Here is a 25864-nt window from a genome sequence, read left to right on the forward strand (position 1 = left end):
GAGTTGCCATATCCCAATGGCTGAAGAAAGAGGGGCCCAGAAAACATGCGTGTCGATTTTTATATTGTGGATGTTCTGGTCTCTGGTGTGTTTAGCAAACCTTCGGTGAATTTGTAGGTAAGTTCTGTTGGTATTATCCAGGCCTTGCAGTCCACTCCTCCTGAGTTAACTCCAACTTTTGTTGGTGCTGGGAACAATTCTAAGGATGTCCTGGGCCTTGTAGCCTTTGTCCCTAATTTGACCCCTCCACTCCTGTAGCCTCATCACTGTGTATCCTCAGCTACCTTTATGTCTATCCCATAGTGCAAGCAGGAGCTGTGGTCCTAGTACAGAAAGGTTCACAAACCATATTATGATATTCTAGTCACAGATTTATTGAACAGCTTAAAACACAGCACAAAGCAAGGAGGGAAAGATCTGCTAGGCTTACCTACATAGAAAGGGTTTCAGTGGGATGAAAGGCCCGCATTCTGAGTCCTGTGTTACATGATATTTGTCTGTTCTGTTTCTCGTCTTCTCTACCACATCAACCTTTCCTGGTCACAGTGGGTTTTTTGAGGACCAGTGTTGAGTGTGTGCAGGGGGCTCAGCAGATGGAACATGACTGAGCCAACACAGCTTGCTCTATCATTAGAGACAAGTGTGCCTAGGTATAGTTCTAACTTGCTAAAATAGACTCCTGAACGGCTATGGATTTTTATCCGCATATCTCAGGCAGATAACACATGGGGCCAGCAAGGGTATAATCAGTGGGTGCCTCATTTAAGAGATGAATATTTGATGTCTCATAACTGTTGGGTGCTTAACTTGTTTCTTCTATCTCTACTTAATTATCTATGTCAACTGTGTCCACCACACTATCTCCTTACATATTGTTGAAACTTAGTTGTACTTCTCCTCATTGTTTTTCCCTTCTCTATTTGGCTGAACTGAATTGTCTTAAGTAATACAACAAACAAATATTTTGCAAATTCAAGTTTCAAAACCCATCGTGGTTATTTATCTTTGTTTCTAGTTTGATGTTTGGCACCAAATTCATCCCAAACAGACTACATTTACATTTCTTAAATGCCATGATGGATTTCTTCATTTTTTTCCCATCTTCTGTGTTTTCTGTCTTTGTTTTGTTTTGTTTGTTTGGAGTTTAGAATGTAGGCTCATTTTGGAAACTGGCAAATCTTGGTTATGTTATTTACTTTACTCTGACCTTAGACATTATTAAACAGTATGCTTTCTTGATAATTTAAAGAACATTTGACCATCTGTTCAGCTTCTTGACATTACATATTTGTCTCACTAGCAGACATAAAGTTTGGACACAGGTGTCCTTTCTTATTTGTATCTCTTACCTATTGTTCAGGGCTAGGCAGTAGTAGTTGTTCAATAAATATTAGCACAGAAACAGTAGGTGAAACTATAAAACCTAATGCCTGACTTCAGTGTATTTTATGTTTAAATGGGTCTTTTGAAGACCCTCATAAAGCTAAAGGCATGCCTGCAAAAGCATTCAATCTTTGATGGTACTTTTTGTGAAAATGGCACAATTTGCCATTTATGAGAATGAGCAGTATAATTGTAAATATTTTGTACTTTAAAAAATCATTTGAGTCTCCAGCTGAATAACACATGAATTCTCTTACTATAAAACTGCATCAAATCAATGCAAGTAATTCTGCACATCCATTCCATCTCAGATGATATATGGGCTGGTCAGGGCATAGCTTTCCCTCAGGTAGGCATGTAATCTGCTTTAATCAGGGTAATTAATACCAAGGGTCCCAACAGGAAATCCCTGGAATCTCAGTAGTTTGGGGAAACAGATAAATTTGTGGATTACTCACAGTCTGATACAGGTTGAATCTCTCCTCCATCTGGTGACTCTAGTGTCCAGACTGCCTCCATTCTGTGAGATATTTGCTGTTTCAGCATTTGACCATGTATCCCTTAGTTTATATCAGGGATAAAAGGAAATAGAGAAGGTACACATGTTTTTATCTGCCTCATTCTGGAAGTGATTCATTTCTCTTAAAGTTCATTTCTTTGAACTAGTCGTATGTTCCCATGTGATGCAAAGGTGGTTTGGAAATGTAGAGAAGTACCTCATGGAATATTTATAAACACTATTTCTGGCGCATAACCTAAAATGCTCAAATCAAAGAGAAAGATGTATGCTCCATAATTGGCATAGAGCAGTTCTGTCTCTAATTCTCCTACTGAATGTAAACAAGGAATTACACACCCCAGGTGCTGCTGACAGATATCTAATCTATGGATCAAGAAGGGAAGACAGCCTAAGGATATCTTAATACATCAGCAAATGGCAGAACAGTGGTGACATTCATGAGCCACTGAATCTACCAGCTTAGAATCTTTCCTTCCCCTGAACTCCTTTGTATTAGTATAATGGGATAATAAATGGCCTTATTATTTTAGCCAGTTTGAACTAGAATTTCAATTACATGCAGCCAAAACATCTTAATTGATAAACTTCATCATGCAGTGGCTTGCTTTGCGATGGTTTTGGGAAGCTTGTCATGAACTGGAATGAGGCAGGATTTGAGGCAGGACACATGGGTTTGAATCTTGGCTCAACCACTTATTGGCTATTGGCTGTGTGACCCTGGGCAATAAACTTAACCTCTCTCTTTCCGCACCTATCAAGTAGGGATAACAACAGCCTAAACAGGATTGTTGTGAGAATCAAATAAAACAGTAATGTAAAAATACATTGACAACTTCATAAAAAAAATTACTTTTGTTATGTGGCAGTCTACTTTATGTCTTTTTTTAAAGGTGATTTCCTTAATACTGTCCTTACAGATGGATTATACTTCTGAAGGGACTGTTGATATTATTGGATTTGGACCAAATTTTAAACAGGATTAAGCCTTTAATCTTTTGTTTTTCCACAATAAACTGATGAGGTATTAGAGGAAGACAAGATTAGTAACAGGCAAACAAAAGCGTGTAAATTTTCCTATGGAAATCTGAATTGTATTGCAAGAAGAATTTTCATCTCTGCCATACAGAATTCAAAAATCAAACAAAAATATGGTCAAAATTAGTGTCTAGAATTTGAGTATGGGTAAAGTCCCTAGTATCTAGGTTACTAATTTCAGAGTCAGCTTCATTTGAAGCACAGTTAGTTGTGTATATTGGTTTAATGTCTCTGTGCAGAAGATTGTAAATAAGCATTAGTGACTGGTGAAAAGTGCAAACGAGCATGAAGAAGCATATAAAGTGGAAGAATGGGGTAACTGGGTAAAGAAGACTAGGCTAAGGTAATAAATTAGATTAATCCAATCTAAATCTTAAAGTGATTTACGCAACTGAAATTCCAAAGATAAAGAAGCTTGTGTCTAGTAGTTTCTGAAATAGAAACTGTAAGAAACCTTACTTGAGCTATTATCTGTAATTGTGGATTTCCAATGGTTTATAAAGAGGTAGCAAATCATAGCATAATTAAGTTTATATAAGTTATATAACTAAATATAAGTTTTGTAACTAGCAGGCAGATTCGAGATTTTTTAAAAATTTGTCATTCTGAACTTGGTTTATGGGAAAAGATGCTGCAACAACTTTGAATTATTACAGCTACTTCTTTAAGATTGTTAAATTTGGAGCGTCTACCACATCAGATATTAACAGAAATTAAAACATTTGAAATTATAATGGCTAGCCAGTTGAATAAAAATAATTGCTGGATTTCTTCTTTACTCTTTAAACTAGAGATGGATCAAGGATATAAATACCAAAGTAAAACCATAAAACAATAATTTTGGATCAAGGAGTGTCTTTCTAAAGAAGAACCAAGCTAGAAACCCTAAAGACAAATACTGGTGAATTTTTCTGACAAATAACTAAAATGTCTGCACAATCCCAAATAACATTTAAAAATGCCAAAACTAGGACAGATACTTATAATACACAGGCTAAAAAAAATTTACTTTTTTTAATGTAGAAAAAGTTCCTACAAGTCAGTAAGAAAAAGAAAACTGGCCTTTAAAAAATGGACCAAAGTTGGGGTGCCTGGGTGGCTCAGTTGAGCATCCAACTTCGGCTCAGGTCATATAATCTCTTGAGTTCAAGCCCTGCATCCGGCTCACTGCCTCACTGCGTCAGCGTGCTGTGTTAGCACAGGGTCTGCTTCAGAGCCTCTATCCCTGTCTCTCTTTGCCCCTCCCCCACTCGCACGCTCTTTCTCAAAAATAAACATTAAAAAAATAAAAATTAAAAATGGACCAAAGCTTATGAATGGTACGTTCACAAGTAACAGCAGCATTACATGCTCTTGATCAAGATGTAGACCAGTGGAACATCTTTGCAGGACACTGTGGCAGTATGTGTCAAAATGTATAATTTGTATACCTATTGATCTAGCAATCTCACTTCTAGGAATTTATCCTACAGATAACTTGCACAATTATGTAAAAATGTTGGCAAGAATGTTCATTGCTGAAATACTTGTAATAGTAAGAACTGTAAATAACCTAAACATTATAGTAAATAAGATGGGTTAAATCAAGTATAGTATCTCTAGATAATATAATATTAAACAGCTGTATGTGCCAATATGGAAAGACCTCCAAATTGATCAAGTAACAAACACTAGGTGCATAAATACACAATAGTGTACAGTTATATTTTCCTTTTTAAAAATAATATGCATATCCTTAATTAGGCATAGAAAACTTCTGCAAAGAAACATAGTAACTGGGATAGGGAGACTTTTTAGTTTAAACTCTCATGTTTGAGTTTTGATTGAGTGCATATATTTAAATTATTATGAATGAAGACTACTCAGGGCACCTAATGGCTCAGTCAGTTAAGCGTCCCAACTTCAGCTCAGGTTGTGCTCTCATGGTCAGTGGGGTTCGAGCCCTGCATCAGGCTCTGTGCTGACAGCTCAGAGCCTGGAGCCTGCTTTGGGTTCTCGTTCTCTCTCTCTCTGCCACTCCCCTGCCCGTGCTCTGTGTCTGTCTGTCTCTCTGAAAAATAAATAAACATTAAAAAAATAATAATAAAGAATAAAGACTACTCAAAAAATGGAATGGTAGCTGTCTAGACTAAATAATGATTAGTTTATAATCATGAAGGCACTGAATATTTGAATGTCTATAGTTTTTTTACAGATACATTTTGAAATATATAAATTACTTGAAAATGTCTAATATATAGAAGGATATAGACTTTCCCTGCACATCATAGGGCAGACTAGAGCTGGGTAGAATGTAATGAAACAGTTTGACCAAGTAGAAGGAAGTGTCTAAAGATTGCAGTATCTAAAAATTGAGCTGGTTGTCTCATGAGGTGGTCAGTGCCCCATCACAAGTAAGAAAGAAGAGGATGAGCAGTCATGGGTTGACTTGTCATAGGAAAGTCATGGAATTAGAGTTATAGGTGAGGTATCCTTGCAATGTTCTAGGATTCTCTGAATCAGTGTGTACTTCCCAGAATTGGTAGCTCTCAGCCAGTTTGTAAGACTTTTGGAAATTTAGCACACATAGGTCTTTTAACCCTTATCCTTCTTTCATTTAGGGCTTCCTCTATGTGGAGGACTGGATGATTGTCCAAAGCTGAAGGCAGAATTCCATGATCTTGATAATAAAGCTAGGTCCCAGATTTTAACTGGTAAATGAAGTCTTAATAAGCTGTTAAGTGTGTGTGTGTGTGTGTGTGTGTGTGTGTGTGTGTGTGTGTGTGTATAAATGAAACAGAGGATATTATTACAAGATTGCTAAATTTTTACTATGAAAAAAGATATAAATTGAAATTCTACAATAGAACTCAGTTGAATGGCTCATTCTAGAAAAAATGTAGAATAGCAGTGGAAAAGCTAAAGAAAAACAGTTCAAGGAGAATTTTGAAGTAAAATTGTCTTATCAATGATAGTAATTTACTTTTGGTCTTAATTTCAAGAGATTCCTTTAATATTTAAGAAACTAGTTTTAGTTAAAATGTAAATAAATGATCTTATACACAAATCTTTATTTGTGTGCTTTACACTGTAAATAATTCAGGTAGACCTGCAAGTACTAATATGCAGCATTGGTTTTAAGCCCATTTGGATTTTCTGAAGCTATATGTTTTGGTCTTAATTTTTCCAAAAATGAAATGTTTTTAACACTGTAGTTCTTATCATATTACTTCTTTAACTTTAGTTGAGTCTTTGTAACTTCTTAAAAAGCATCCTTCTGGGGGCGCCTGGGTGGCGCAGTCGGTTAAGCGTCCGACTTCAGCCAGGTCACGATCTCGCAGTCCGTGAGTTCGAGCCCCGCGTCAGGCTCTGGGCTGATGGCTCAGAGCCTGGAGCCTGTTTCCGATTCTGTGTCTCCCTCTCTCTCTGCCCCTCCCCCATTCATGCTCTGTCTCTCTCTGTCCCAAAAAAATAAATAAAAACGTGGAAAAAAAAAATTAAAAAAAAAAAAAAAAAAAAGCATCCTTCTGTTTCTGGCTTTACATTTCACTAAACTTGTTGAGAAACAATGGCAGGAATAGCCTTTGCAAGAGCATTTTTCAAATTCGACTCACAGCAATCTCCTGCAAGACCCTTCTCTTCTGTTTAAATCCTCCTTGGCTATGCTAAGACTGACAACAATGATGAACAAAAGGTTTAACATTAGTGACGTTAAGAACTGTCCCCTCTTTCTCCAAATAACCAAGGAATTCTTTTCTATTTTTAATATATTTATTTTTTTAAGTAAGCTCCACGCATGCAGGGCTTGAACTCACCACCCTGTGATCAAGAGTTGCATGCTTCACAGACTGAGCCAGACAAGTGTCCCCAGATAACCAAGGGATTCTAAGCACCACAATGATTCTGTGCTTTCAGATTTTTTTTATATATTGGTATAGAAGCAGTAATTACTTAAAAGTGACCCGTTGCAGAATTTACCTATTTTGTCTAGAATTACTGAAGAGCGATAATGTGTGCTATTAAAATGAAGAATGTCGAGAAGTGTGGCCCTCTTCTCTCTCCGCAATGGCGTGTGCTCATCCATTGATATCCGTGTACTCCAAAAAGGGGGAGTCATCTGGCAAAAATGTTACTCTGCCTGCTGTATTCAAGGCTCCCATTCAGCCAGATATCGTGAACTTTGTTCACACCAGCTTGTGCAAAAACAACAGCCATATGCTGTCAGTGAATTAGCAGGTCATCAAACCAGTGCTGAGTCTTGGGGTACTGGCAGAGCCATGGCTCGAATTCCTAGAGTTCGAGGTGGTGAGACTCACCATTATGGCCAGGGTGCTTTTGGAAATATGTGTCAAGGGGGCCGCATGTTCGCACCAACCAAAACCTGGAGCCATTGGCACCGCAGAGTGAACACAACACAGAAGCAATATGCCATCTGCTCTGCCCTGGCTGCCTCAGCCTTACCAGCACTGGTCATGTCTAAAGGTCATCGTATTGAGAAGGTTCCAGAACTTCCTTTGGTGGTTGAAGATAAAGTTGAAGGCTACAAGAAGACCACGGAGCCATTTTGCTTCTTAAGAAACTTAAAGCCTGGAATGATATCAAAAAGGTCTATGCCTCTCAGCGAATGAAAGCTGGCAAGGGCAAAATGAGAAACTGTTGTTGTATCCAGCGTAGGGGACCCTGCATCATCTATAATGAGGACAATGGTATCATGGAGGCCTTCAGAAACATCCCCAGAATTACTTTGCTTAATGTAAGCAAACTGAACACTTGAAACTTACTCCTGGGGGGCATGTGGGATGTTTCTGCATCTGGACTGAAAGTTCTTTCCGCAAGTTGGATGGTTTCTATGGCACATGGCATAAGGCTGTCTTCCTCAAGAGTAACTACAACCTTCCCATGCATAAGATGCTTAATACAGACCTTAGCAGAATCTTGAAGAGCCCTGAGATCCAGAGAACCCTCCGAGCACCACGCAAGAAGATGCATCGCAGAGTCTTCAAGAAGAATCCACTGAAAAACCTGAGAATCATGTTGAAGGTGAACCCATATGCAAAGACCATGCACTGGAACACCATTCTTCACCAGGCCAAGAATTACAAACTCCAGATGGATAAGGCCGCAGCAGCCTTAGAAGCCAAATCTGAGGAGAAGGGTGTTCCAAGCAAAATTTGTATGGAACCACAAAAGACCCCGAATAGCCAAAGTAATATTAAAGAAGACCAAAGCAGGAGGCATCACAATCCCAGACTTTAGCCTCTACTACAAAGCTGTAATCATCAAGACAGCATGGTATTGGCACAAAAGCAGACACATAGACCAATGAAATAGAATAGAGACTCCAGATTGGACCCACAAAAGTATGGCCAACTAATCTTTGACAAAGCAGGAAAGAATATCCAATGGAAAAAAGACTGTCTCTGTAACAAATGGTGCAGGGAGAATTGGACAGCAACATACAGAAGAATGAAACTAGACCACTTTCTTACGCCATTCACAAAAATAAACTCAAAATGGATGAAGGACCTGAATGTGAGACAGGAAACCATCAAAACCCTAGAGGAGAAATCAGGAAAAAACCTCTCTGACCTTAGCCGCAGCAATTTTTTACTTGACACATCTCTAAAGGCAAGGGAATTAAAAGCAAAAATGAACTATTGGGACCTCATGAAGATAAAAAGCTTCTGCATTGCAAAGGAAACAACCAACAAAACTAAAAGGCAACCAACGGAATGGGAAAAGATATTCGCAAATGGCATATTGGACACACAAAGGGCTAGTATCCAAAATCTATAAAGAGCTCACAAACTCCACACCTGAAAAACAAATAATCCAGTGAAGAAATGGGCAGAAGACATGAATAGACACTTCTCTAAAGAAGACATCCAGATGGCCAACATGCACATGAAAAGATGCTCAAGGTCACTCTTCATCAGGGAAATACAAATCAAAACCACACTGAGCTATCACCTCATGCCAGTCAGAGTGGCTGAAATGAACAAATCAGGAGACTATAGATACTGGCGAGGATGTGGAGAAATGGGAACACTCTTGCACTGTTGGTGGGGATGCAAACTGGTGCAGCCGCTCTGGAAAACAGTTTGGAGGTTCCTCAAAAAATTAAAAATAGATCTACCCTATGACCCAGCAATAGCACTGTTAGGAATTTATCCAAGGGATACAGGAGTGCTGATGCATAGGGACACTTGAACCCCAATGTTTATAGCAGCACTTTCAACAATAGCCAAATTATGGAAAGAGCCTAAATGTCCATCAACTGACAAATGGATAAAGAAATTTATCCTACTTGGCAATGAGAAAGAATGAAATATGGCCTTTTGTAGCAACGTGGATAGAACTGGAGAGTGTTATGCTAAGTGAAATAAGTCATACAGAGAAAGACAGATACCATATGTTTTCACTCTTATGTGGATCCTGAGAAACTTTACAGAAGACCATGGGGGAGGGTAAGGGGGGAAAAAAAGGGAAGGAGGCAAATCATAAGAGACCTTAAAAACTGAGAATAAACTGAGGGTTGATGGGGGGTGGGAGGGAGGGGAAAGTGGGTGATGGGCATTGAAGAGGGCACTTGTTGGGATGAGCACTGGGTGTTGTATGGAAACCAACTTGACAATAAATTTCATATTAAAAAAAATAAACTTTTAAAAATAAATAAAAATAAAATTATTAAAAAAATAAAATGAAGAATGTGGAAAAGCATTTTGACGTCAGTATATCCTTTCTACTGATACACAGACTTATTTTGGCAAAAAGTTATTAAGCACTTTCTTTTCTATGTTTTTAACAGCATTTTTGAAGTGTGATTTACATACCATAAAGTATACTTATTGAAAATATACAGGGATGCCTGGGTGGCTCAGTTGGTTAAGCATCTGACTTCGGCTCAGGTCATGATCTTGCAGTTTGAGTTCAAGCCCTGCGTCAGGCTCTGGGCTGGCAGCTGGGAATCTGGAGCCTGCTTCTGATTCTGTGTCTCCCTATCTCTCTGCTCCTCCCCTTTTCACGCTCTCTCTCTCAAAAATAAACATTAAAAAAAATTTTTAATAAAAAAAGACAATATACAATATAATAATTTTCAGCAAATTTACCAATTGTGTGAGTAGCACCACAACCTAGTTCTGAAACATTCTGTCACCTCAGTAAGATCCCTTGTGCCCATTTATAATTAGTTCCATTCCCACAATTTGTCCTCCCTTCCTCTGCCCCTCTGCCCCCACCCAAACCTCAGACAACTACTAATTTACTATTTTCTGAATGTTAACTAAATATTTCTGTACATTTACCTTTACTGGACATTTCATATCAATGGAATCATACAATATATGTTCTGTGACTGGCTTATTTCACTTAACATAATATTCTTTTTTTTCTAATGTTATTTTTGAGAGAGCGCAAGCTGGGGAGTGATAGAGGGGGGCAGAGGATCTGAAGCAGGCTCTGTACTGACAGCAGCGAGCCCAGTGCAGGGCTGGAATTCATGAACCACAAGATCATGACCTGAGCCAAAGTTGGACACTCAACTGACTGAGCCACCCAGACACTCCACTTAGCATAATATTCTTGAGGCTCATCCATGTTGTAGCATGCATCAGTATTTTATTCCTTTTTAAGTGACAAATAATACTCTATTGCATATCACATTTTGTTCACTTATTCATTGGTTCATAGACATTTGGGTTATTTCCAACTATTATGAATAATGCTGCTATGAACATTTGTACACAAGTCTTTGTGTGACAATGTATTTTATTTCTCTCAGATAGGGACCTAGGAGTGGAATTGCTGGATCATATTCTAAATTTATGTTTAATGTTTTAAGAAATTGCCAAAATTTTTCCAAAATGATTGATTGCACCATTTTACATTCTCATTGTCTATATGAGAATCCTAGTTTCTCCACATCCTTGCCAGCATATGGTATTGTTATGTTTTTATTTTCCTAGTCATTCTAGTGAATTTGTGATGCTGTTTCTTAATGACTAATAATGCTAGACATTTTTCATATACATATTACCCATTTGTATGTCTTCTTTGCTTAAGTATCCATGTGTTTTGCCCATTCTTTTTTGGGTTGTTCTTCTTGAGTTGTAAGAGTTCTTTTTATATATTATCAGTACAAGTCCTTTATCAGATATATTACTGGGAGTGAAGGGTTTTGTCCTGTCCTTCAGATCAATTCAGCCAACACCAAAGCTGATGGTTTCATTACTGTTGTGGCAACCCCACCAGAGGGGTAGGAGGAGTAGGGTGTAGACCCAGGCAAGAGTGCCACAAACTCCCATTATTCTTTACTAAATTTCATCAGTTTTTCACAAATAAGTGTCTCTCAATTTGTTTGTTTGCCTTTGGTCAGTTTCTAGATCCCTAAAATGACTGTTCTGGCAATTTTGTTTACCTTCGTATTGTTTTGTTTGGGAGATTATTTGCAGATAGATCTCTGTGTTTTATCACTGGAAGTCAGCAGTGGGTCTTGACTTCATTTTATATAGAGAATTTAACTTTTTATGATAACCTTCATTTTTCCTGGTATAACAGTGATACATGTCTAGTGTATAAAATTTAGGAAATAGAAGTAAAAAAATAATAAGATTCTGTAACAGAAATAAACACGTACTATGTGTGCTTATGTCCTATAGGTTCATTTTCCTATGAACCTATAGTTATAAAAACAGATTAGACTTGACATTAGTTTCATAGAATTCTTTTTTCTCCCAAGTAACAATATACTGTGAATATCTAGAGGTCCCATTTGTCTAAGATAGGAGTCTTGCTCACTGTTACTTGCCACTCCCCTGTGTTTGGAGACCAGGCTAGAGGGAGGACAGGCTGGAAGGAGGTCCCAGTTTTTCTTCAACATTGCCAAATTGCCCTCCAGATATTTTAACCAGTTTATTATCCACTGCTTCTTACCAATATTTTCTCTTTTCAAAGAAATTTGCATTAGTAGAATGGATGACAAATAGCATTACATTGTTTTTGCCTATCTTTGATTGTTAGGATCTTCACCACCGCCTGAGAAAATCTGTTCTGTCTTTAGAAGGGACTATCATTTCTTCTTTTTGTCTTAAAACCTGTCTCCAGATAACTGGTTTAAGTTATCACTTTCTAGTTTTGTCCTCTGAACTACATGGAAGCTCTTTTAAAATCTAGAAATGTTTTGACCTCAAATTTTCCCGTTTGAGGGTAATTATACCAGGTTCTTCATTCCTTCCTCATATAACATGGTTATATTTTTTAAATTATTAATTTTTAAATTTAAAATTTTTTTCTTTTTAAAAATGTATTTGCTTGTCACTTCATCAAAGTCTTCCCAGCCCTTTATTAATTGGTTAAAATTTGTCCTTGGATAGTTTTCTCAAGTAAGGTTCAAGTGTATAATATTTTCTTAGCCTTTGTATATTCAAACTATAGCTTTTGTAGTTGAAGGACAGCTGGTTATTAAATTTGGCGCATGTGGTCTTTCCTTAAATATTTTTTAGGTCTTATTCCACTGTCTTCTGATGTTAAATACGGCAGTCTTTTAGTTTGAGGCTACTCTTATTTTCTTTCCTTATTATGACATTTTTACTTGGCTGCCCAAAGGACTCTTTATTGTTAGTCTAGTAATTTCCCTAGAATACATCTTCATGTGGACTGTTCTGGGTCTAAGGTGTGCCTTTTCAATTTGTGGATTCAAGGCTTCAATTGAAACAAAGTTTTTATCAATTACTACTTTTTTAATGTTTATTTAATTTTGAGAGAGAAAGAGCACTAGCAGGCAAGGGGCAGAGAGAAAGACAGAGAGGGAGGGAGACAGAATCCGAAGCAGGCTCTGCCCTATGTGGGGCTTAAACTCCTGAACTGTGAGAGCATGACCTGAACCAAAGTTGGGCGCACTTAACCAACTGAGCCATCCGGCACCCCTCCAAATTATTTCTTTAAATATTCTCCATTATTTGGTTTTCTTCTTTGAAGACTCTAATAACACATATATTGGAACTCATTAAACTGATTTTCTGTAGCTATCTTTTAAATCCTTGTCATTCATTTCTTAATGTTTTATTATATCTACTTTTCTCATTTATGTCCTCTATATCCCTTACTGGGCCATTAATGGTTTCTGTTCCCCTTTGTTGTGCTCTTTATAATTTAGTCTTCATTTCTGAAATATTTTTTCTTCCCTTTATGATTCTGCCAGTTTCCATATCACATTTCTCCTTGGACTGATTATCTCTTCCCTACATTTTTGCATTTCTGCTTTCTATCTTTTCATTATTGTAATAAATTCATTAACTTTTATTTTAATTGTGGTAAAATGTCCATAACATAAAATTTACCATTTTAACCATTTTTTGATGTCAATTCAGTGGCAGTAGCACATTCATAATGTTGTGTAACAATCCTTAACTTTCCTTAACAACATATCCACTTTCAGAACTTTGCATAATCTCCAACATAAACTTGTTACCCATTAAATAATCGCCCGTTCCCTCCCCCCTCAGCCCCTGGTAACCATTGTTCTACTTCCTATTTCTGTGAATCTGCCTATTCTAGGTATCTCATAAGTAAAAACATGCTTTTTGTCCTTTTGTGTCTGTTTTATTTAACTTTGATAATGTCTTCAGACTTCATCAGTGTTATAGCATGTGTCAGAATTTCATTCCTTTATAAAGCTGAGTAATATTCCATTGTGTGTATACATCCCACATTTTGTTTATTCATCTGTTGATGGACATTTGTATTATTTTTACTTTTTGGCTATTATGAGTAATGCTGCTGTGAACATAGGGGTACATGTATCTGAGTCGTTGCCTTTAGGGAATAGTCCCAGAAGTGAAATTGCTGAATCACATGGAAGTTTTATATTTAACTTTTTTGAGGAACCCACTGTTTTTCATAGTCCTATACAATTTTTACATTGCCACCAGTGATGAAAAAAGGTTCCAATTTTTCTACATCCTAGTCAGCACTTGTTCTGAGTTTTTTTGGGTTTTTTTTGTTTTGTTTTGTTTGATTTTTATTTAAGAGCGAGATCCGACAATCCTAGGATCATAACCTGAGCCTAAATCAAGAATACGACACTCAACCGATTGAGCCACTCAGGCGCCCCTTGGGGTTTTTTTGTTTTTGTTTTTGTTTTTTGTTTTTTAATAATAGCCACGTTAATGGATGTGAAGCAACGTCTCACTGTGGGTTTGTTTTATTTTTGTTAAATTGCTGAATGATCTTGATATATTTTTTGAAGGATGTTTTTATTTTTTTTTTTAACATTGCATCTTTTTTTTAGTTTTTATTTAAATTCCAGTTAACATACGGTGTAATATTAGTTTCAGGTGTACAATATAGTAATTCATCACTTCCATATACTACTTGGTACTCCTCACAAGTGCACTCCTTAATCCCCATCACCTAGTTAACACCCCTCCACACCTCCCCTCTGGTAACCATCAGTTTGTTCTCTATAGTTAAGAGTCTGTTTCTTGGTTTTTCTCCCTCTCTTTTTTTCCCTTTGCTCATTTATTTTGTTTCTTAAATTTGACATACAAGTGTAATCATATGGTATTTGTCTTTCTGACTTATTGACTTAGCGTTATACTCTCTAGCTCTATCCATGTTGTTGAAAATGGCAAGATTTCATTTTTTGATCACTGAGCAATATTCCATTGTTTATACATACCACATCGTTATCCATTCATCTGTAGATGGACATTGGGCTCTTTCCATACTTTGGCTGTTGCCAAGAGTGCTGCTATAAACACAGAGGTGCATGCGCCCCTTTAAATCAGCATTTCTGCATCCTTTAGATAAATACCTAGTGGTGCAATTGCTGGGACATAGGGTAGATCTATTTTTTAATTTTTTGAGGAACCTCCATACTGATCTCCAGAGTGGCTGCACCAGATTGCATTCCCACCAGCAGAACATAAGGGTTGCCCTTTCTCCACATCCTTGCCAACATCTTTGTCTCCTGAGTTGTTAATTTTACTGTTTACATTCTGAATAGTGTGAGGTGTTACATCATTGTGGTTTTGATATGTATTTCCCTGATAATGAGTGATGTTGAGCATCTTTTCATGTGTTTATTAGCCATCTGAATGTCTTCTTTGGAAAAGTGTTCATGTCTTTTCCCATTTCTTCACTGGATTATGTATTTTTTGGGTGTTGAGTTTGATAAGTTCTTTGTAGATTTTGGATGCTAACCCTTTATCCAATATGTTATTTGCAAATATCTTCTCCCCGTCAGTTGCCTTTTACTTTTGCTCATTGTTTCCTTCACTTTGCAGAAGGTTTTTATCTTGATGAGGTCCCATGTCAGGTAATAAGTTGCTACAGCCAAGGTCAAAGTGGTTGTTGCCTGTTTTCTCCTCTAGGATTTTGATGGTTTCCTGTCTTACATTTAGGTCTTTCATCCATTTTGACTTTATTTTTGTGTGTGGTGTAAGAAAGTGGGCCAGGTTCGTTCTTCTGCATGTTGTTTTCCAGTTCTCTCAGCACCATTTGCTGAGAAGACTTTTTTCCATTGGCTATTCTCTCCTGCTTTGTCGAAGATTAGTTGGCCATACATTTGTGGTTCCATATCTGGTTCCTCTATTCTGTTCCAATGATCTACATGTCTGTTTCTGTGCCAGTACCATATTGTCTTGATAATTACAGCTTTGTACTATAGCTTGACGTCCAGAATTGTGATGCCTCCAGCTTTGGTTTTCTTTTTCAACATTCCTTTGGCTATTCAGGGTCTTTTCTGGTTCCATACAACTTTTAGAATTATTTGTTCTGGCTCTGTGAAGAATGCTGGTGTTACTTGGAGGGATTGTATTGAATCTGTAGAGTGATTTGGGTTAATACCAACATTTTAACAATACTTGTTCTTCCAATCCATGAGCAAGGAATGTTTTTCCATTTCTTTGTGTCTTCTTCAATTTCTTTTCTAAACTTTCTATGACTTATTCCTAGGTATTTAGGGTTTTTGGTGTAATTGTAAATGGGATTGATTACTTGATTTCTCTTTCTGTTGCTTCATTATTGTATAGAAATGCCACAGATTTCTATAAGTTGATTTTGTATCCTGCAACTTTGCTGAATTCATGTATCAGTTCTAGCTGGTGAGTTTTCCACATGAAGTATCATGTTGTCTGTGAAGAATGAAAGTTTGACTTCTTCCTTGTTGATGCCTTTTATTTCTTCTTGTTTGATTGCTGAGGTTAAGGCTTCCAATACTATGTTGAACAGTGGTGAGAGTGGACATCCCTGTCGTGTTCCTGACTTTTGGGGGAAGTGCTCAGTTTTTCCCCATTGAGGATAATATTAGCTGTGGGTCTTTGATATATGGCCTTCATGATATTGAGGTTTGTCCCTTCTATCCCTACTTTCTTAAGGGTTTTTTTTATCAAGACAAGATGTTGTATTTTGTCAAATGCTTTTTCTGCACTTATTGAGAGGATCATGTTTTTATTTTTTCTTTTAATAATGTGATGTATCACATTGATTTATGCATATTGAACCAGCCCTGCAGCCCAGGGATAAATCCCATTTGATCGTGATGAATAATTCTTTTAATGTATGTTGGATTCGATTTGCTAATATCTTACTGAGAATTTTTTTATCCATGTTCATCAGGGAAACTGATCTGTAATTCTCCTTTTTAGTGGGGTTTTGGTTTTGGAATCAAGGTAATGCTGGCCTCATAGAATGAGTTTGGAAGTTTTCCTTCCATTTCAAAAGAACAGCTTCAAAAGAATAGGTATTAATTCTTTAAATGTTTGGTACAATTCCCCTGGGAAGCCTTCCAGCCCTGGACTCTTGTTTGTTGGGAGCACAAGCTTTTTATTTTGATGAAGTCCTAATAGTTTATTTTTGCTTTTGTTTCCCTCATCTCAGTAGTCCTATTTGAAAGAAGTTGCTATGGCCAGAGGTTACTGCTTGTGATCAGTGTAGTTTTGATTGACATTTCCCTAATTATATTGAATATCTTTTCATGTGCTTATTGACCGTCTGTATATTGTCTTTAAGAAATATCTATTCAGCTTTTTTCCCAATTTATGAAATGGATTGTTTGGTTTTTTGACTGCTGAGTGCTAGAAATAATTCACATAGTCTGGATATTAATTCCTTATCACATACAAGATTTGCAAGTATTTCTTCCTATTCTGTGGGTTGTCTTTTTAAGTTGTTAATTTTGATAAAATCAAATTTATATGTTATTATTGCTTGTCTTTTAGTGTCATTTCCTTATTCTATTTTGTTCTGTTTGTTAGGTTACAATTTCCATCTGCTTCTTGGCAAGGTTTTTCTGATGAGTTATTTTAGGAAAGTCATGCTTTTTTATACTTTTTTTCAAGTACTGTCTCTGTATAGTTGCTGGTAATGTTCCTTTTTTCTTACTCATATTTCAATGAGATGGATTTTTGTGATATCAGTAGCAAGAGGCTCCTGTGGGGTGTAGTGATCAGGGGCTAAGGCAGCTTTTCAAGTTGCACAGCCCTGGGACTCTTTCTATTGCTACCAAAAGGACTGTTTTCTTAAACATGGCTTCTGTTTGCCCATCTCTCCTTTGCCTCTCATAAGCCAACCTGCATTAGGAGGGCTCTGCTGTCTTTTCTTCATAAACTTGCTCTCCAAGGGAATGCATTCACTATAGTGTATTTTTCTGTGCTTCTTGATATCTCCCCCTTTGATGTCCTTGTAGCTACCGTAGCACTTTCTGCACCTTCTTTCCTCTTTCTTTAAGCAATTGAGCTTCATTCATCTCCCTCTTAAAGTGTACTATATGTTTAAAACAAAAACTGTAAGAGATTTTAAAGACCTTTCACTGCTGCATCCCCACTGGACCTCTCCAGGCTCCTCACAGTACTGGTGTGATGTCTGCAGTAAACTTCCTGCCCCACCTTCCCCTTCAGCAGCACTTACATACAAATTGAAGTTTACAGGTTTTCTGTCTTCTGTTACTTTTCTTCATCCTTTTCTTAGTCTGTGTGGTTTCAGAAGTGATAAAACTTACAAGATTTTTATTGGGTTTTTTTTAATCCTTTTTTGAACATTTCGGTAATGTAATATAGTATAATATAATCCTTAGATAATATAAGGACTTATCTTTTTAATCTTTTTTGCCTAAGTTGTAGGCTTTAGTTGAACTTATTTGTGAGACACAAGATGATACAAGATACTTTTAAGTATGTTTATTTTCATAATCAGTTAAAAAAAACTTTTCTGGATTAAGCCTTACCTTTCTATAAATGTTAAATATTTTTGAGTCTTAATTTCTCCCATGAGAGACCTCCTTTGACATGAAGATTTTCTTTTTTAAGTGAGGTATAGTTGATATAGGACACTTTAGTTTCAGGTATACAATGGAATGATTCAATATTTGCGTAACTTTCCAGGTGACTGCTACACTAAGTCTAGTTTGCATCTGCCATCATACATAGTTATAAAATTTTTCTTTTGTGGTGAGAACTTCTAAGATAAACTCTCTTAGCAACTTTCAAATGTGCAGTACAGCATTATTAATTGCAGCCACCGTGCTGTACTTCACATCCCCATGACTTAATTATTTTTATAGCTGGATTTGTACCGTTTGATCTCCCTTCACATCTAGCAACCGCCAATCTGTTCTCTGTATTTATGAGCTCATGAGTTGTTGGTTTAGGTTCCATATAAAAGTGAGATCATGCGGTATTTGTCTTTCTCTGTCTGGCTTATTTTATTTACTGTAATGTCCTCAAGGTCCATAAGTATTGTCAAAGATGGAAAGATCTCGTTCATCCCTAAGGCTAAATAATATTCCATGTGTGTGTGTACCACCTTTTTTATCCGTTCATTCTTTGATGGACACTTAGATTGTTTCCATGACTTGGCTATTGCAAATAATGCTTCAATGAACATGGAGGTGCACATATCTTATTGAATTAGTGTTTTTGTCTTCTTCAGATAAATACCCAGAAGTAGAATTGCAGGTTCACATGGTAGTTCTTTTTTAAATTTTTTGAGGAACTTCTATACTGTTTTCCATAGTGGCTGCACCTATTTAAATTCCTACTAGGAGCAAACAAGGGTTACTTCTTCACCACACTTTTGCTAGCACTTGTTATCTCATTTTATAGCCATTCTAACATATCTCTTAAAATAGCCATTCTAACAGATGTGATGTGATATCTCAATGTGGTTTTGATTTGTATTTCTCTGATTAGTGAGGTTGAGCATCTTTTCATGTACCTGTTGGCCATCCATTTGTCATCTTTGGAAAAATGTCGATTCAGATCTTCTGCCCATTTTTTTAATCAGATTTTTTGTTTTGCTCTTCAGTTGTGTAAATTCTTTATACATATTAACCTATTTTCAGATATGATTTGCAAATATTTTCTCTCATTAGGTTGTCTTTTTATTTTGTTAATGGTTTTCTTTGCTGTGTAGAAACTTTTTAATTTGACGTAGTCCCACTTATTTTTGCTTTTCAAATCCAAAGAAATTAAAGCTAAGAGTGATTTCAAGGAACTTACTGCCTGTGTTTTCTTCTAGGAGTTTTATGGTTTCAGGTGTTATGTTCAAGTCTTTGCTCCATTTTGAGTTAATTTTTGTGTATTATATAAAATAGTAGTATAGTTTTATTCTTTTGCATGTGGCTGTCCAGTTTTTCCAATATCACTTATTGAAGAGACTGTCCTTTTTCCATTGTACATTTTTGGCTCCTTTGTTGTAAATTAATTCACCAAATATGTGTGGATTTATTTCTGGAGTCTGTATTCTGTTAGATCTATATGTTTTTACTGCCCATACCACATTATTTTGATTACTATAACTTTAGAATGCAGTTTGAAATTAAGAAGTGTGCTGCCCCCAGTTCTGTTCTTCCTCAAGATTGCTTTGGCTATTTGGGTCTTCTGTGGTTGCATACAAATTTTAGAATTATTCTTTTTCTGTGGAAAATGCTATTGGAATTTTGATAGAGATTGTGTTGAATCTGTAGATTGCTTTAGGTAGTATGGACATTTTAACAATATTCTTCCGATCCATAAGCATGGATTATCTTTCTATTCATTTGTGCTATCTTTATGCTTTCTAAAAATAGAATGTTTCATGTACTTTGTTGGAATCATTATCCATGGATTCTAGCTTAAGAATCCTTGTTTAGATCTACAGAGAATGTAGATACTGCTAGATGCTACAACATGTTGTGTAATAAGATACCCAAAAGTGCTTTGACTTTTAAAATTAATGACCTAGATTTGGAAAAATTGATTTACAGAATGTTGCTTATTTCCTTGACTTAACAATACATTGAATAAATGTTGAAATTCTTATAGCATTATTTGAGATGGGATTCCCCCCTCCCCGTATCATGAAAATAAATAAATAAATTCATAGATAGGTATTCTGAGTGGACTCCATAATGTCATCAGAATGCAAGTCTCTCTTTTTTTCTATTTTACCATCCTTAGAGTTTAGCTTCTAGTTTCTGGGTGGGTACATAGTCACAAGATGGATACCAGGCACTATATCTGTCATCTAAGCAGAGAACAAGGGATATGGGGATCAGCATGAGCTGTCCTTCCTTTTAAGGAGTTTTTTCTGGTGGTCCTAACAACTTCCATTTATATCTCATTGGTTAAACTTACATATATGACTATCTATATCTATAAGAATAATGCTGCAAGGTGGTATATTTTAACTGGGTGCGTTGTTCCCCACCCTATCAAACAAAATTAGAGTTCTATGAATGGGGAAAAGGAGAAAAATTACCTATTAGTAAGCAACTACAAACTCTGCCGTAATGTCTTCTCAAAGAATTGGTTACCCAAAGAAATTTTTTTTTAATGTTTTTATTTATTTTTGAGACAGAGACAGAGCACGAGCCAGGGGAGGGGCAGAGAGAGAGGGAGACATAGAATCTGAAGTAGGCTCCAGGCTCTGAGTTGTCAGCACAGAGCCCGATGCGGGGCTCGAACTCACAGAGTATGAGATCATGACCTGAACTAAAGTTAGACACTTAACCAACTGAGCCACCCAGGCGCCCCTACCCAAAGAAATTCTTAACATTTTTCATCATTGACTCTTTTCTGGTTGTGTGATAGGTACTTTAACATTTGTTACCTTATTAAACTCTCCTAACACTTTAGGAGGTGTTACTGCATTTAATAGATGAGGACCCAATCTTGGTTTAGGTGGAAAAATTTTAAAACATGAAGACCCAGTCTTGGTGTAGATGAAAAATTTTATATAGTCAATAGGCTGAATGTGATGATTTGGCTGCAGTACTGTCCTCCCAGTGACCCCTAAGTTGACTCTGCTGTTATGGCTGGACAGAGACCATGGGTCATCCTTCTTATTGTTGCCTTTGCCCGTCTCCAAAGCTGCACATTTGACCAGAGGCTGGCATTCCTGTTGAGAAACATAAGTCAGTGGCAAAACAAGTTTTCAAACCTAGGTACCCTAATTTCAGATGGAGTGGTTTCTCAATGATCCAACCCTATCCAAATTTATATGTTTGTCTATGTCTCTATATAAGTATAATTTCACAATGTTGTTAATTTTTTAATTGGAATTTGAAGAGATATGTTCCTTTCTCTCCTAATTGTGCTGTCAAAATGGTGTTTCTCCTTGTTAGTAGGCAGTCTCTTTGAGATGTCCCTATTTTCCCCACTTTTTATTTTAAAAAAAGTATTCATAAAAGTTGAAAGGATAGTAAATGAACATTTCATATATTGTATACTTAAATTGAAAAATTAACATTCTACTCTATTTATACCCATTCTATGTCTTTGTGTGTATATACATAGCATATATACATATATACATAGATACACATGTATGCATGCACTTCATATTCAATTTTAAAGTATTTGAAGACCTGATACTATACCCCAACTTCAGCATGCACCTCATAAGAATAAGGGACACACTACAGGTGAAATAAATTAGATCTTACACAATGTTATACTACTTAAAAACACTTCTAAAAATTCCATCTAGTATACAACACATGGTTAGATTTCCCCAATTGTCTCAAAGAAATGAGGGTTTTGTTTGTTTTTTTTTAAACCAAGAACCAATTAAGATTCATATATTACATTTGAAGTTTGTGTATTTTAGTTCCTTTTAACTCTAGAATCTGTCTTTCCCCCATGGCATTGATATTTTGAAGAGTCCAGTTGTCTGTTAGAATGTTCCTCATTCTGGATTTGTGTGCATTGTTTTCTCATGGTCTCTTTCACTTATTCTTTTGGCTCTTGTATTTCCTGTAAACTGTAAGTTAGATTTAGAAGCTAGATTTTCATCAGTTTAAACATTTGTGGCAAGATTACTTTATAAATGATATATTCTGCATTGCATTGCATTAAATCAAGAGCATGTAATGTCATGTCTTAGGATAAATGATGATAAATTTGATTTTTTGAGTTAAGGTGAATATACTCAGGTATCAAGTGTAAGGGACTTCTTTTCTCTAGCAAATACTATGTCATCTTTGATGCTGTGAAGATCCTGTTACCCAACAGCTTTTCACTTGACATTTTAGTGTCCATTGATAATCCTCAATAGGGTCATTTGTTAAATGAGTTAGGGAAGTTGGTGATTTTATGATTCTGTTACTGTTACTTTTCCTACATTTGGATGCAGCATTTTCTGCATGGAGCACCTATACTTAAAAAACAAACAAACAAACAAACAAAAAAAACCCTCTTTCCTCCTAAATCTCATTTTTTATTTCCACAGTATATTAGCACTTATAGTTGTTAGTCCTGGGGTTCCACCTGTTTCAGATTTGGCCTATAGAAGCCTGTTTAATCTAGCCCACAGGTCTTTTTGATACACCCCATTCATCATTTTTGCTTTCTGGAACAAGAGATTTCAGGTTTATCTTGTGCTTTCCTTGCACTCCTTTTATTTGGTGGTGGAGTGGCTTTCTACTGCCCACATACATGGTTAGATTTATTAGTCCTAGCCCCAGAGAGTTTTAAGCCCACAGTTCTGAATTTAACCAGCGATGTAATCTGACTGTTCTTCAAAGTACCTTAAAATCCTGGTACTTAAGTTCTTGGAGGATTGCCTTAAAGAATTACAAGCCATTTACTTCAGTAGTCTCAATTTGATTTTTATATTAAGCTCTGCCAACAAAGAGCTTCATGTAGTGTTGTCCCTTTGGGTCTCATATAGAACCACTGATGTTAAAGGTTCTGGAAATAAACTACCGTGTCATAGTTAAGAACTCAAACGCTAGAGCCAGAGGACCTGGGGGTTACATTCTCTAACACTTACTAGTTCTGTAAACTTAGACAAGTTCCTTTTTCTTTGTGCCTTAATTGACTTGTCCCAATGGGGATAGTAAACATGCTTACTGATACAGTCAAGATTTAGAGATGTTAATTTTAAAGTACGACAGAGCTGCCATAAAATCAGCACCCAATAAATGTTAGCTATTATAAAACTCAAGGCTTCTGAAACTCAGTGCATTTATGGGATTGATGAAAGTACTCTTTTTTCAGGCCTAATAGAAATATTGATGTTGTTTTTGAGTATCTCTGACTTTATTTTAGAGTGACCAAGAAACTTGTAAATAATCCTATGTTCCTATTTCACAGGAAGAAGAATTTTCTCATTTCTAACAAGGGCAGTGGACTGTCCAGCATGTGCTTTTTGTTCTCACTACTTCCTGTGTGGAGGCAGAATTAAGCATCTGTCCTCAGGACTCGGATTGCCTTAGCGTGACTCTTGGCTACACCACTTCCTTGATGTGACGTAGAGCGCACTACTTAGATCTTCTGTGACTCTGAAATGGGGAACACAGAAGGCTCTTCTTTTCTGGTGTTTCTTTACTAGGGTTTAATGAATGAAGCTCTCTGAAGTATCTGAAGCCATAACTGATACAGTCCAAAAACTCACTCCATATAAATTAGCCATCATTCTCCTTCTGATTTTCTCTTTTCTAAAATCCTGGTTTTCTATATGCTCCAATTATTCTTTTTTTTTTTTCCAAAATACTTTTATCAGTTGGAGGGGTGTGGGTGTGTGGGTGTGTGGGTGTGTGCGCGCGCGCGTGCGCACACATGCACATGCGTGAACAGAAATGGATTCTGGCTACCTTAAGCACAAAGAAACTTTACTAGAAAGTCACCATACAGAGGGAACAGCTGAAGCACCAGTGTCAGAGCAGTTCAAGGACCACAGCAGCTCCAACAATGCAGGTGGCAAGAGTTAATCTCATGGTTAATTAACATCTTGTGAGAGCACTGCAGCTGGAACCAATTAGCTCCAGCCTTTTTCTGTGCTTGTGACAGTCCACTCAGGCCTCAGTGTCCTGCAAGAGAAAAAGGTCTAATTGACCTGGTAGGGAGCCTGAGTCCAGTTCTTGCTAAAGAACAGGGTAAGGTGTTCCTCTTCGGTGGCAGTCCCTACAGAGTTACTCATAAGGCTGTAGTCATTCCTCAAAAGACAGGATATGTTACTACAAAAAAAGGGGGAAGTGGAGACTAGGTGACCCCAAACTAACAAATATTGCTATAGTCACAGCATGTTCATTTTGTTGGCTATCTAAATTACCTTCTAGTAAAAAGAAAAAAAGGTGGGGGGAATAAAAACTAGATCACCAACTCTTAATTATAAAAAATGCATATTGGTATAAAATTGAAGAGAAATGGGCTCTAGTTTCAGCCCTTCTCCATGGAGTGCACCACGGGTTTTTGGGTTCTGGTTTCTTTATTCCTAAGGTGATGGTATATGTACTAAATGACCCGTAAGGAGTATTCCAGCAGTAAAATCTCTAAGTTCCCTGTCTTTTTAAATGTAGGAATGTATTTACTTTTACATATGTACATAAACACACCCCATGCAGTCCGGTTTCCAGACTCAAGTGATGAATAGGAATATACACAAACCAAAGTTTGAACAGTTAAGTTTGACTCAATTAGTAATTACAGTTTTTAGCTTGTATTAAATCAAGAAAGATGTGCATTTCAAAAGCTGAAATTCCATAGATATTGACATTTTTGAAGAGATAATGATATATTATTGTCTAAGAGTAAAAAATAATTTCAGTTTAAATAGAATTAATCATAAATGACTTTATTTCTACAGTTATTTTATTTTTCCATGACTAAGGGACTACTGAATATTTCTTACTTACCAGAAGGGATAATTATATTTGTTATAAGCTGTTGTATATTTTTTAACACTTTAGGTATAAACTACTGAAGTAGTATAGTAGTTTCAGCCTAAACTATTTATTGCTTCCTACTAGCTGTTTTCTTCACCAACTAGGCTAGATGAGCAAGACTTTATAGTATGTATTTTTGATCGCTGAGGAATTGATTCTGATGACTTAGGAAATGCAGCTGCTTTGTTTCATTGTGGGCTTTTTTTAAAACTGTTTTTTAAACGTTAACCTGAATTATATTATCAAATAAAAACAAGAATCAGAGGTTCCTTCATTATGATTACATATAACTTTCTATGTGGTATGGCTCTATATTGAGTTAACAGGTAGCTTCGTTTGTAGTCACTTCACAGTCTGTGAGGTCAGTTGCCTCTTACTTGAAAACTCTCTCATCTATAATGCCAAGATTGCTTATCTACACTGTCTATTAACAGAAAACCCAACATACAGTCTGTAGTTCCAAGTAAAGGACAGAATGAAGAGCAGGGGTTGTTAACAGAAAGAGCACTAATCCAAGGTGTTAAACATAGACAGGATTTCTAAGGAAGTCTTGACTGTCTAATAAAAACTTAAGGAATTCTTATACATAAATAACTTAAAATAATTTTGTATATATACAAAATTATTTTAAGTTTATTTATCTTGAGGGTGTGTGTGAGCTGGGGAGGAGTGGAGGGAAAGGGAGAGAGAGAATCCCAAGCAGGCTCCATGCTGTCAGTGCAGAGCCCAACATGAGGCTCGAACTCATGAACCGTGACATCATGACCTGAGCTGAAATCAAGAGTTGGATGCTTAATCGACTG

At 36.6% G+C, this 25864-nt stretch overlaps 1 protein-coding gene and 1 pseudogene across 6 annotated transcripts in view; both read left to right on the top strand.

Annotated features, from left to right (window-relative positions):
• Nucleotides 1-25864, top strand: part of FAM13A (family with sequence similarity 13 member A) — a 417828-nt gene that overhangs the window by 79959 nt on the left and 312005 nt on the right. The gene's annotated exons all lie outside the window — the stretch shown is intronic.
• LOC125163751 (60S ribosomal protein L4-like) lies at nt 1404-25518 on the top strand (annotated as a pseudogene).

This window comes from Prionailurus viverrinus, chromosome B1 (assembly GCF_022837055.1).
Source record: "Prionailurus viverrinus isolate Anna chromosome B1, UM_Priviv_1.0, whole genome shotgun sequence".
NCBI classification, from domain to species: domain Eukaryota; kingdom Metazoa; phylum Chordata; class Mammalia; order Carnivora; family Felidae; genus Prionailurus; species Prionailurus viverrinus.